The 13,752-nt window shown below is 51.6% G+C and overlaps 1 pseudogene; it reads right to left on the bottom strand.

Moving 5' to 3' along the window:
• Window positions 1–7,329: 7,329 nt before the first annotated feature.
• LOC119321659 overlaps window positions 7,330–13,752 on the bottom strand; it is an 8,003-nt pseudogene continuing 1,580 nt past the window's right edge.

Raw genomic sequence — 13,752 nt, 5'->3', positions numbered from 1 at the left:
GAGGGAACATGCTTCTGGCTTGGGTTTTTTTCTTCCGTTTTTTCCATGAAAAAATGTTCGTCGAAACTATTAACATGGGATTAGTTTCGAAGATCTCAGAAACCCAACGTAAGAACAATTCACGATTTGAATTCACGGTTTAAAAATTATTCACCGTGCCTTGAAGAAGATGTTCACCTGTTTAGTAAATTGTTCATCATGTATCTTAGAAAGGGAAACCAATTTTTTTTTGAAAAACTATATAATAAAATAAGAAGAGATAAAGAAATAAAAACCTGAACAAAAAACTAGAGCAAAAACCAAAAAGGACACTAGTGCATCGAACCAAACATTTCTTATACGACTTCTTCTGATGTGTGATTTCCCTTCTCGTAGACAAAGGTAGTCTCTTTCTAACTTTTAGCAAATCTCAGCCATCTGATCTAAATCAATAATCCAGGTCGGTAACCACAGTACACAGTTATAAAAATATTAGCATTATCGATATAGGACAAAACGCTATAGTTATGGTCGGTATTGGTCCCCAAGACGGCATACAAGATGGACATACATGTGAACAAGATATATAGTATTGAATGTTAGAAGTATATTTACGTTTAAGATAGAGATAAGAGATAGAAATAGGATAGGCTTAACTTGTCCTCTACTCCAAATCTCTCTCCCTCCATTGTACCTCTATATATATCCCTACACGGGTCAGATTAATATAACATAATATTCAGCCATCCTACAGTTTTCCACATGGTATAAGAGCCATTAGACCAACGTCGCTCGATCCTTGGTCCTTCCACGACTTCTGCGGCATGCCGCCCCCGGGAGATTAATCTCCTCTTCCCGGGGGCGCGGCACCCGATCAATTAAGATCGGCTCATAGTTTAGATCAATTCCATAGATTAGGTCAATTCAATTTTCGAAATTCTATTAGATTAGGTTTTCTTTAGCCACCAAATAAATATCTGAAGACCCAAATTCCGGTGAGAAAAATCCTAGCAGATCGGTGCAGAAATCTTTATCCCAGACGGTGGCCAAATCACGCCACCCGGCGTGCTTCCTGGATCCCTCGCTCGAACAGGCGATGGTGCACGGGCTCTTGCACGGCCGCACACCAAGACTGGATCACGGGAGGGAACTCCACGGCCAGTACGCGGCGAGCCCCCTGCAACCAGATTGCATCCACGTACAGATCGATTTCCAGCCGCTGCACACGACGTTCATCGTCGGAGTCGCAGCCTCGCCAGGGGATTCCATACTGCAGCGCCAACCAGCTGTCCGCGTACGTCGCGCACAGCGCACGAGCGCGTTCCAGAAGAGCAACCGGCGGCTTCTCCAACAGGGATGCGATCGGATCTGCATCAACCCCACAACATCTGCCAGCCCCTCGACATCAAGCTCCACCAAGCGTCCCTGTGCAGCCAACAGAGTCTCCTTCCAGCCATGCGTAGGTATGCCCATGCATGCTAACGTTTCCATCCAGGAATCATGCACATGGACACACGACAATCTCCTACGAGGAGATACATGCAGACATGGACTCCGTGCATCGACGGGCGACACAAGAGCGGTACCCACGGTCAGATGGGCCTCCATCGCCAACTGCCATCTACGTCAACCTGTACGACATCCACACCACCGATCTACACCTCTGCATTGACCCTAAGCCACTTCATCGACCTGTACGACTAGCCTGGCTACCAGCCAACATACTTCATCGAGCACACCTACGAGAAGCGATCTCAACATGCACTGTCCACACGCCAGGCCAGTGTGGAACGGGATGCAATCTTCATCGACTTCTCCGGCACGGCAGGGCATCGACACTTTGTCGCCGCGGAGGGACGCCTTCCAGCGACGCATCATCGTCGACATGCCGCTGCAATGTTATCGCCGACACTTCATCGCCAAGGTCTTCTTCAACGTCGTCTTCACCAACATCTTCATCAACACACCGCTGCCGCCTCGTCCACAAGATGGGCACCTAGCGTCCTCTGACAGACTTGTCTGCAAGACGCGACCTCGACGACGGCAATGACCGCGTCACGACGACGGCATCGACCGCGTCATCCATAACTACACGACTGCATCGACACGGCGTCACTACAATGACGACCCTACACGGCCACACGGTTCTGGCAAAACCGATGTGTGCTCGATGGGCTTCCTCCGGTCTTGGCAAAATCGGTGGACTCATCGCCGACGGCACCCTCTGACATCAGCAAGGTGCATCGTCCACGTCTGCAGCTCCGTCATAGCGCATTTTTTTTGCGCCTCCGGCTTTGTGCGGCTTCATCATCCACGACGACCACACCATCGACCACGACTACCTCGACCACGGCTACATCACCATGATCGGCTACCTCGACATTAAAGGCTACGTCTACAACAACTCATCGGCAACAACTCCAGTCAACAGCGTCCGCCTCGTCACTTGCGTCCACGACACTCCCGCTGTGACTGCGGGAGGGAATAGAGGAGAAGGCAGGAAGGCACTAGAAGGGGACACAGTCACCGCCCTAGGTGCCGACCCATCAGAGACGCAGTTGATGATGGTGCGGCGGAGAAGACGACGAAAGCACAAGAGTTCAAATTCAGTCGTCATCGTCCGCTTCACTCCCGCTACGACTGAGGGGGAATGTTAGAAGTATATTTACGTTTAAGATAGAGATAAGAGATAGAAATAGGATAGGCTTAACTTGTCCTCTACTCCAAATCTCTCTCCCTCCATTGTACCTCTATATATACCCCTACACGGGTCAGATTAATATAACATAATATTCAGCCATCCCACAGTTTTCCACATTGAATACATAGCAAACTTGAAGATGTAAAATATTGACGGGTTCAGGAGGAACCCAGTGAAGAGAAGCATTGCTGATATGCCGAAGCAAATCACCGCCGAGAACTCGAGGATCCGAATGGGCACCATCGCACTATCAGTGATTCTCGGCAACTGAAGGACCACACTAACAGAGCTTTCGGGCCACCACTGAAGGATCATCCACACGGTGAAGCAGGATATAACACCTGACAAGGTACAGGAACACAATATTCTTGTGTACCAGTAATTAGCAAGTACCATCTTGTCGTTCTCATATGCAAACATGTATGCCACCAGACTCGCTGCTGCTGCGAGAACGAGGATTGCGGCTCTAGGTGAAGTTACTTTGTCAACGGGCACGGTGCATCTGGCGTGATCAAAGTTAACGGTGAACCACGCAAGCGCCGCAATAAGCTCCGGCATGCAAACCAGTAACATGTCTTCCTCCATCCATTCTATTGCCATGGTGTGCACCGCTATCAAAAGGACCACGGGGAAGGTCCTGTGAAGCGGTTGTCGCGCCTGCGCTAGATCTCGACTGGCTCTGATCGACATCGCGGCCATCATCACTGCCAGTGAGCCAAGCGCCGAACTGAAGAAGAGGAGGGAGAATGAAATTGTCACTTTGTTGTCCATTGGTCGCTAGTGCGTGGGCGAACAGTATGATAATAGTACCATTGGCAGCAGCCTCCGAGGTTGCCCGCTGCCACTACCCAGGTTATTAGCAGTTGGATTATTTCTGTGGTGCTGCGATCTTCCCTTCTTGACTCGGAATTTGGCCCACAAGGCACCAATGAAAACAACTATGATAGCCGGGATCACAACTATTTGGATGTAACAGTGCATAAGCTGCCATTATTGCAGATGTAGTGCCGACGTAGATCTGAAAATATCCAGTTTGTGGGGCAACTGCTGCAAATTAACCAGCAAATTTAATAGAGCTAATGAATGAAATTATGGGCGATGGCAGCTGAGACTTGTAGCTGGATTCCATAGTAGAAAAAAAACTTATAAGAACAAAATTTAAGGAGTTGTTGTAAGCAGTTACCATAACGGGATCGGAGATGACAACAAGCTCTTGGCCTCCATTGCGGCTGAAAAATTGGGCAATCTCCTGCGCCGCCATGCACCACGATTGGACGAGTGAGGACTGCGGGTGAAGCTGTTGGAGATATATACTTTCCGACATGGTCTATGATGCACTTTTGTTTTGTCGAGAGCGATTACTTTCGGATCAAAGTCAAGCAAAAAAGTACACACCAAGCAGTACTTAGAAGCTACATCATCCATCCCATTTTTTTTTTTGCAAGCTAACATAGTTTGCCAAAAAGATCTTATATTATGGGACGGAGGAAATAGTGGAAGGCTGCTGGATGATTGCACCAAATTCCCACGTACAAAGTTAACAGGAGACAGACAATCCAATCCGGTGAGAAACACGTGCGCGTGCGCAACACAGCACAGGTTGAGGTTGACGAGGTCGTGCCCCCGGCTTAGGTTGCCAACAACCACGACACTGGTGGCTCCGACGAGATGGCCACCCCGATCTCCGATGACGAGCAGTAAGAAAGTACCGTAGTTTGCTATTTTCTTTCGAATGTACAGTAGTCATTTACATTTTTATCTATGAATGAACTGCCTATAATTCCCATGCTCGCGCTGGTCCAACATTTCACATATGTTTAACTGTTCAACATACATAAATCCCTTGTATGTATACAAGACCATTAGCATGTCGCGCCCCATGGCTTCTCGGTTAGAGAGGAAACTAGGGCTCGGATTCGGTTGTTCGGTTGAGTGCCTTGGCGACTCGAACAAAGTAAGGTCAGGGAGGATAATGTACCGAGGGAGGGGGCAGGTCTCTCTGTGCTCGAGGCGCTCTCCGACGGTGGCGACGGAAGAAGGGGCGGGAGTGTGTTTTCTTTTCCTGCTGACGAGACCTAGCTAGCTAGCGGCTTGTCTGGCTAACATAAATCACTTGTATGTATATATGTTTATCTGACTAGAAATTTCACATATGTTTATCTGTTTAACATAAATCACTTGTATGTATACAAGACCATTAGCATCTCGCGCCCCATGGCTTCTCGGCCAGAGAGGAAACAAGGGCTCAGGTTCGGTTGCTCGCTCGCGTGGCTCTGATGACTCGAACAAAGTGAGGTTCCGTCCCCTCGTCCCGTCCCTCGCGTCGCCCCTAGGGCGACTCGAGGGAGTCTAGGGTTTCCGCCGCCGCCTCCCCCACCTTCCCCCACCCCCCTCGCCGCCACCAGAGACGACCGCCGGGAAAGCCTGCGCGGGCGCCGGGGAAGGTGGCGGCGGGGTCTTCGGCGCTTCGTTCTTCGCGGAGGCCATCAGATCCAGGGGCGGCGGCCCTGCTGGAGTGGCGTGCGGCGTGCCTGAGGGTTCGGCCGTGAGGACGGCGAGCCGCAGGCGTGCCAGATCTAGAGGTATTGCCCCCTTCCCTTCCATGCATCCCTTCCCAGTCCCCGGTTCGGTTTGGATCTTGTCGAATCCACTTCCGGTGTGTTCTGGTGGAGCAGATCGGTGTCCGGGGGAAACCTTGGCCGCCTTGGCTGGCCGGCAGCGGTGACGCCGATTTTTGGCGCCGCTTTCCTCCTTGGGGGCGCTGCTGAGGGCACCATCTCTCCCATCTCCGACCCATGTCCGGGTGAAAGCCCAAGATCCGATGCGGATCGGGCGTCGGCGGCGCCCTGTGCACCGTAACCTTCCTGGAGGCGACGCCAAGGACATTGGGATTCAGATGGAAGGGTCTGCAAGTGAGGGGTGGGGGTGTGCTGCCTCCCTTTCAGTGGAGCGGTGTTTCTTTCTACATATTCTTGGCGGAGGCTCTTGGCGGCATGGAGCAGCGGAGGCTTGGCGTCAGATGTGTGGTGACGGACACGCGCAGGAGGTCGACGTTGTCTGGCGTCGTGGTGGCGTCGGCGGCAGCGAGACCGGGCAAGGCCGTTGCAACAGTACAACTCTGAAGATGGATATGTGGTAGGTGGTTGTGGCGGCCTCATACCCGGTAGGTGGCCTGGTTGAGGAGCACGCCGGACTGGTGGGTGCCCATACCCGGCAAGCGTCTAGGTTGGGACCTCAGGTCTTAGATGTTAGGTTTGGCTGCGAGGTCTGTTTGGTATTAGGCCCAGACCATCAGCGCCCCTTCATCAGTTAGATAGGAGTAGCGACAGAGGTTGCGAAGATGGTGGCTTTGGTCTTACTGTTGTACGACTTTGCAAGGTTTTGTGCTAATAATTAATAAATTGGCCGTATGCATCGACCAGATGCAGAGGCCGGGGGTATTCCTCCTTTTCTAAAAAAAACAAAGTGAGGTCAGGGAGGATAACGTACCAAGGGAGAAGGGGCATGTGTGTTTTTTTTTTCCTGCTGACAAGATCTGCTAGCGGCTTGTCTGGGTTGAAGGATGGACGGACCGACGGACTGGATCAATCTGGTCCGGTAGAGCCAGGCAAACTACCGATCGGGAAGGGGTGAAATGCTCTTGGAATATCGGACCCGTGTGCCCGAAACACAAAATGAATCGGCCATACCCCTATAAGCTCTGACAGTCCGACAGCCCACTGCCGTCCGGGCTGCCGCTTTGCCTCCACAGAGCCGCCGCTTCGCCAGGTTCTGCCTCCCCACGGAGGCCACCACCTCTGCTCAGTATCCTGGATTCTCGCATGAGTCTCGTTTCAGAATCTACAAAATATTGCCGATTTGGAATCACAATGAAGCTATCAGATCCAACGGATGGGAACCCACGGGGTGTATTCTTCAGTAGCTTGGAAAACAGTTACGAGTTGCAGCTTACATAGGACATGAAGAGAATACAGTAAATGGCACTAGTGGCTTTTCAGCTATGAAGATATGAAATACTTCACTGACAACCAGACGTACTAGTGTAGTTATTTTCTGGGCAGTGTTGATCTGCTCTCCTGTGAATCGATCTGAACATTGTATTTTCACTACCTTACAAATTAAACAATGATGAAGCTTGTGTCGAATAACTATTTAAACAACCAGATATGCCTTAATTGCATATCAATAAATTGTGAGGTGCAACTTACAGAGTACATCCAGAAAACCATCACCAGGTATCTTCAGCTTTAAAAGTCAGAAATACTACTCTCTCTTGAGTCTTGAATGCCATTCCAAACACACTTCCAAAGTACAAATAGCACATGATAGAAAAGCAGAAATATACAGGCTAAATTCCTTCTGCCCATTAGCCTTCACCTTGGGCCAGATAAGATGGATGCTCGGGATGGGGCTGAGTATGTGGATGGGTTATCTTGAACAAACATGATTGAATTTGCATCAAAAGTTTCTATGCACTCTGCGCCTTCCAATACCTTGATCACATTTGACATGGAAGGCCTTCGGGCGCAATCACTTTGTAAGCACCACACGGCAAGCTTCATCATTCGAATTATTTCCTCCTCGTGTGAGACCATTTCATCACTGTGCTTGTCGATCAGATCAATCAACTGATTGGTTTGTTCTTTTTCTCACAATAGATTTATGAGATGGACACTTTCCTCGGGTTGAGAGTCGTCGATGTTTTTTCTTCCACTTATTATTTCCATTATAACAACTCCAAAGCTGTAGACATTGACTTTTTCGGTGATCGACGATGTCAACCATTCAGGTGCCAAATATCCCGGTGTTCCTCTCATCACGGTCACTACCTTGCTTTGATCCCTATTTATTAACTTACAAAGTCCGAAATCAGCCATTTTGGCATTGAAGTTGTCATCCAATAAAATATTTTGTGGTTTGATGTCCAAATGGGCAATTTTCCGCCTACAGTCCTCATGAAGATAGCATCAGCCCTTGGCAATATCTAGAATGTGTTAGATGTGTATAGATCATTGTGTACATCCCCATTGTATAAGGGGCTTTTCTGCACTTTCACACACATGTATATGTAATGGCCTTTGGCCTTCAGGAAATACTAGTTGCTCATTATCCAACATGGTATCAGATGCTAGGCTAGCCATTCCCCCCCGCACGCTGCAACTCCGTGCACTTTGCCCGTAGCCTCCCCACCGCCGGCCGTCTCCGGCCCGTAGCCTCCCCACCGCGGGCGTTCTCTTCCACGTCCAGCTGCTGTCTCCTCCGCTCCCGTCCGTTGCTGGCACCGGCGGGGCTCGCTCGTCCGGCCGTTGCTGCCGCCGCCGGGGCTCGTCCCGCCGTCGCCGCGTCCTGCCTCTCCGGCTGCCGCCGGGGCTTGTCCAGCCGTCGCCGCCTCCCGGCCTCTCCTCCGCCTCCGAGGCCCATCCTGCTGCAGCTCCTCCGAGGCCCGTCCTGCTGCCGCCGGGACTTGGCACTGTTGCAGCGATGTGGTCTTACCTCTGTCAGCGCTATCAGCCCTCTGGTGATGCTCTCTATCTATCTATGGTCCGTCACGAGCATGCACTCCAGCAAGGTGATTCCTCTGTTGATGAGTTCTATTCACAGTGCTCTGCCATCTGGCGTCAGCTTGACTCTCTTCGGACAGTTGTTTGTGGAACCTGTCGTTGCTATCAGACTACTCGTTCGGATCTTGAGTTTCAGCGGGTCCATGAGTTCTTATCTCGTCTCCGGTCTGAGTTTGAACCCCGCCGTGCTCACTTGCTTGCTCGTGGTCGTGTTCCTTTCTCAGAGATACTTGCTGAGCTTCGTGCTGAGGAGACCCGCCTTCGATCTGCTGGGTTACTTCTGGTTCCGTCAGTATTGGCTGCCCGGGCTCCTGTGTCGGCTGCTCGCCTCACTGCTCCGCCGCTCCTACCTACTCCTCTAGGGGGGTGAGCCGTCCTCCTTATGCTGAGAAGGGCACATCGCGCCGCGACACCGTCTGTGGTTACTGCTCCCGGTCAGGTCACCCAGAGTCTGACTGTCGCCAGAAGAAGCGAGATCAGAGGTGCTCCTCCTCCGGTGGGACTCCCGTGTCTTCCTCGGCTCCGTCACTCACTGACCAGGACATTGTGAGGCTCAAACGCCTCCTGGCTTCCTCAGGCTCTTCGTCGACTGGTTCAGCTGCTGCTGTGACTGCAGCCACTTCTCCACCACCACAGGCATCTACACAGTCAGGTACATCCTCGTGGGTTTTGGATTCTGGAGCCTCCTTTCATATGTCTTCTGATTCTTCCGCGTTGTCTTCTCTCCGACCTCTTTATTCGCCTATTAATGTTCTTACTGCCGATGGCACAACTCTTCCTGTTGCTGGTCGTGGTATTCTTTCCACTCCGTCCTTTTCTGTTTCGAGTGTTTCACATGTTCCTCGTCTTACTATGAAACTTTTTTCCGCTGCCCAACTTACTGATTCTGGTTGTCTTGTCATTCTTGATACCGACTCTTGCTCCATTCAGGATCGTCACACCAAGGTTTTGGTTGGTGCTGGCCCTCGGCGCCGTGAGTCAGAGGGCCTTTGGGAGGTTGACTTGCTTTGCGTTCCTTCCGCTACCACCACTTCTGCCAGCTCCCATGCTCTCACTGCCTCTTCGTCTGCGTCCTTCCAGCAGTGGCATCATCGCCTTGGTCACATCTATGGCTCTCGCCTCTTCGTCTGCGTCCTTCCAGCAGTGGCATCATCGCCTTGGTCACATCTATGGCTCTCGCTTGTCTTCTTTAGTTCGTCAGGACCTCTTAGGGTCTGTATCTGGAGATGTCTCCTTACATTGTAATGGTTGCAGACTTGGCAAACAGACTAAGTTACCTTATCCTACTAGTGAGTCAGTATCTCAGCATCCGTTTGACTTAGTTCATTCTGATGTCTGGGGTCCTGCTCCCTTTGATTCGAAAGGTGGTCATCGCTACTATGTTTTGTTTATTGATGATTTCTCTCGCTACACTTGGCTCCACTTCATGAAATCTCGTAGCGAGGTTCTTTCTATATAAAAACGTTTTGCTGCCATGGTTCACACCTAGTTTGCCACGTCCATTCGTACTTTTCGTGCTGACTCTGCTGGGGAGTATATCTCTCAGCTGTTGCGTGGTTTTCTAGCGGAACAGGAAACTCTTGCCCAGTTCTCATGTCCTGGGGCTCATGCTCAGAATGGCGTCGCCGAACGCAAGCATCGTCATTTGCTTGAGACGGCTCGTGCGCTAATGATTGCTGCTTCCCTTCCACCCCATTTTTGGGCTGAGGCTGTTTCCGCATCCACCTATCTCATCAACATTCAGCCATCGACTGCTCTTCAGGGTGGTATTCCTATGGAGTGTCTCACTGGTCGCTCTCCCGACTACTCAGCTCTTCGTATGTTTGGATGTGTGTGCTATGTTCTTCTTGCCCCCCGAGAACGCACCAAACTGACTGCTCAGTCGGTTGAGTGTGTCTTCCTTGGCTACAGCGATGAGCACAAGGGCTATCGATGTTGGGATCCTGTAGGTCGTCGCTTGCGCATCTCGCGTGATGTGACTTTTGATGAGTCTCGTTCTTACTACTCACGTTCTTCTTCCTCGAGTTTCTCTGTCGATGACCTTGCTTTCCTTCTCCTTCCCGATACACCCCGCTACGTGCCTCCTATGTCACCTCTTCCTCTGGCACCTCTCCTCCCTTCTCCCTCACCACCGACCCCATCCTCTCCCTCACCACCGACCCCATCCTCTCCATCCTCCTCCTCCACCTCTCCACCATCATCTTCAGTCCGTCGCCCTCTCTCACCGTTTCCTCTCCACTATACTCGTCACCCTCATACTGAGGATGTCTCCCCTGATGAGCCTTCCACCTCTGGTGCTCCTCCCTCCACATCTCCCCCGGTTCATAATCTCCGTGCTCGGCCTCGCCCCCACCTGATCGCTACTCCCCTGATCGGTATGGTCTCTCTGCCATTGCTGATCCCACTTCCTATCGGACTGCCATGACTCAGCCTGAGTGGCAGCTTGCGATGGCCGAAGAGCTTGCTGCCCTTGAGCGCTCTGGCACTTGGGATCTGGTTCCTCTCCCTTTCGGCGTTCGTCCCATCACCTGTAAGTGGGTCTACAAGGTTAAGACTCGCTCCGATGGTTCTCTTGAGCGCTACAAAGCTCGTCTTGTAGCCCATGGTTTCCAACAGGAGCGGGGACGCGATTATGATGAGACATTCGCTCTTGTGGCCCACATGACCACTGTTCGCACTCTTCTTGCTGTGGCTTCTGTTCGTCAGTGGTCTATCTCTCAACTTGATGTTCAGAACGCTTTTCTCAATGGCGAGTTGCGTGAGGAGGTTTATATGCAGCCACCACAGGGGTACTATGCTCCTGATGGTATGGTCTGTAGACTTCGCCGCTCTCTATATGGTCTCAAACAGGCCCCTCGCGCCTGGTTTGAGCGCTTCGCATTTGTGGTGACCGCCGCTGGTTTCTTGCTCAGTGACCATGATCCCGCGCTGTTTGTTCACGCGTCTCCTCGTGGTCGGACTCTTCTCCTTCTCTATGTTGATGACATGATCATCACTGCTGACGACATTGACTACATCGCCTTTGTTAAGGCTCGCCTTCGCGACCAGTTTCTTATGACTGATCTTGGTCCACTTTGCTACTTTCTTGGGATTGAGATCTCCTCGACCTCTGATGGCTTCTACATCTCCCAAGAAAAATATATTCAGGATCTTCTTGCTCGCGCTGCTCTCGGTGATGAGTGCACGGTTGTGACTCCTATGGAGCTCAATGTCCAGCTTCGTGCCACCGATGGTGACCCTTTTCCTAATCCCACTCGCTATCGTCATCTTGTTGGCAGTCTTGTCTATCTTGCTGTTACGCGTCCTGACATCTCCTATCCTGTACACATCCTAAGTCAGTTTGTTTCAGCCCCCACCTCTGTCCACTATAGTCATCTCTTCCGTGTTCTACGATATCTTCGTGGCACGATCTCTCAGCGCCTTTTCTTTCCCCGCTCCAGCTCTCTTGAGCTCCAGGCCTACTCTGATGCTACCTGGGCTAGAGATCCCTCGGATCGACGCTTGCTGTCTGCTTATTGTGTCTTTCTTGGTGGCTCTCTTATTGCCTGGAAGACAAAGAAGCAGACTGCAGTTTCTCGCTCGAGTACAGAGGCTGAGTTGCGAGCCATGGCTATGTTGACGGCTGAGGTGATCTGGTTACGGTGGTTACTTGAGGATTTTGGTGTGTCTGCTACTACCTCCACTCCTCTACTGTCCGACAGTACCGGTGCTATCAGTATTGCGTGTGACCCGGTGAAGCATGAGCTTACCAAGCACATCGGTGTGGATGCCCACTTTGTGCATGCTGCTGTGCAGGATCAGACTCTCGCTCTTCACTATGTGCCCTCTGAGTTACAGTTGGCTGACTTCTTCACGAAGGCACAGACTCGAGCGCAGCATGTGTTTTTCCTCTCCAAACTCAGTGTTGTTGATCCACCATGAGTTTGAGGGGGGTGTTAGATGTGTATAGATCATTGTGTACATCCCCATTGTATAAGGGGCTTTTCTGCACTTTCACACACATGTATATGTAATGGCCTTTGGCCCTCAGAAAATACTAGTTGCTCATTATCCAACAGAATGATCCTACACTGGGTGTACCAATCAAGGGGGTCATTTTCATGGCCGTAATAGATCCACCTATCAAGCGACCCTCTTGACACATATTCATATACCAGGAGCCTCTCAGACTTCTCTACACAAAAGCCAATCAGCTTGACAATATTGATGTGTTCAATGCTGCCAATGGTCTCGACCTCAGCCAAGAATTCTTTCTTTCCTTGTGTCGAACCTTCGAAACGTTTTACTGCAACTCTGACTTCACCTAATTTTCCTTCAAAAACCGATCCGAACCCACCTTCTCCGAGCTTCCTATTGAACCCTTCAGTGCATTCTCTCAACATTTCGAAAGAAAACCTTGTTGGCATTCCGGGCAATTGATCAAAATCAAATTCTTCATCTTTCTCTTCATACTTTCTGCTCCTTCGTAGATAAATAACAACAACAATAACAAGCAACACAAGAGTAGTAACAACTCCAAGTGTAGCACCGAAAATCACCTTCTTTTTGTTTTCATTAGAGGGGCTAAGATGTGCCTTCTCTCTATTTCCATTAGAGGGGCTAAGTTGCACCTTGAGGTAAGCAGAGGAGTTGTAACCAGCATTTTGAGGTTGTATTGAATGCAAGGAGAAGATCTTCATCACCCACACACATTTTAGACCTGTGGACAAAACAGCCATGCAGGAGCAGTTCTTCAAGCAGGTTTCCTTACAGGCATCCATGGTTGTTTCGTTGTATGTTACTGCATGAAAATTTGTGTAGTTTTGATCATTGTAATAAATGTTGGGAATGGTCAAGAGCTGATGGTGTTGTATTTCCCGACAAGAGACAGGAGTTAATGGTGTGGAACCAAGGTGTGGCTTGTGTTCGTCCCTGATCTCCTGTCCCCCGCGTCGTCCGCTCCGGGCGACTCGGGGGCGATACCCTAGCCGCCCCCAGGTTTCCCCCGCCTCCCCTCCTCCTCCCCCGCCGCCGCCGGCAGCCGCCCCCGCGGCAGTAGGCGGCGGCGGGGCTTCCCCGCGCACCCGCCGCGACGTGGAGACACCCCCTTCCTGCATCAGATGCCGCCGCCCGCCTCATCAACTCCTGGTGGCCGCCGAACTGCCAGATCAGGCCGGAGCGGCCCTGGATCGGGGCTGGCTCCTCTCTGGCGGCTGGTGGGCCGGGGATCGCCGGATCCGCCCGGATCTGGCCGGCGCGGCCCTGCTTCGTCGCCCGGCTAGGGTGTTCGCGGCGTGGTCTCCCTGGTGGCGGCGATGTGGGTCGTTCTCCGTGTCTTGATGGGATGTGCGCGGTGGGTGGATGCCGGGGCGGCGGCCTCGGACGGCGTGGACGGCGTGGCCTCTTGACGGGCGACGGCCGTGGGAGCTGGTGGTCCGCGACTTCGGCTGTGCGGGCGGCGAGGTCTCGGTGGACGTCTACTACGGTGGGTCGGGGTGCCCCGTCACCCGGCGTGCCTGCTACGATGAAGTC

Source organism: Triticum dicoccoides, chromosome 6B (genome assembly GCF_002162155.2).
Source record: "Triticum dicoccoides isolate Atlit2015 ecotype Zavitan chromosome 6B, WEW_v2.0, whole genome shotgun sequence".
In the NCBI taxonomy this organism is placed as follows: Eukaryota; Viridiplantae; Streptophyta; class Magnoliopsida; order Poales; family Poaceae; genus Triticum; species Triticum dicoccoides.
This window is presented reverse-complemented; position numbering and strand designations above follow the sequence as displayed.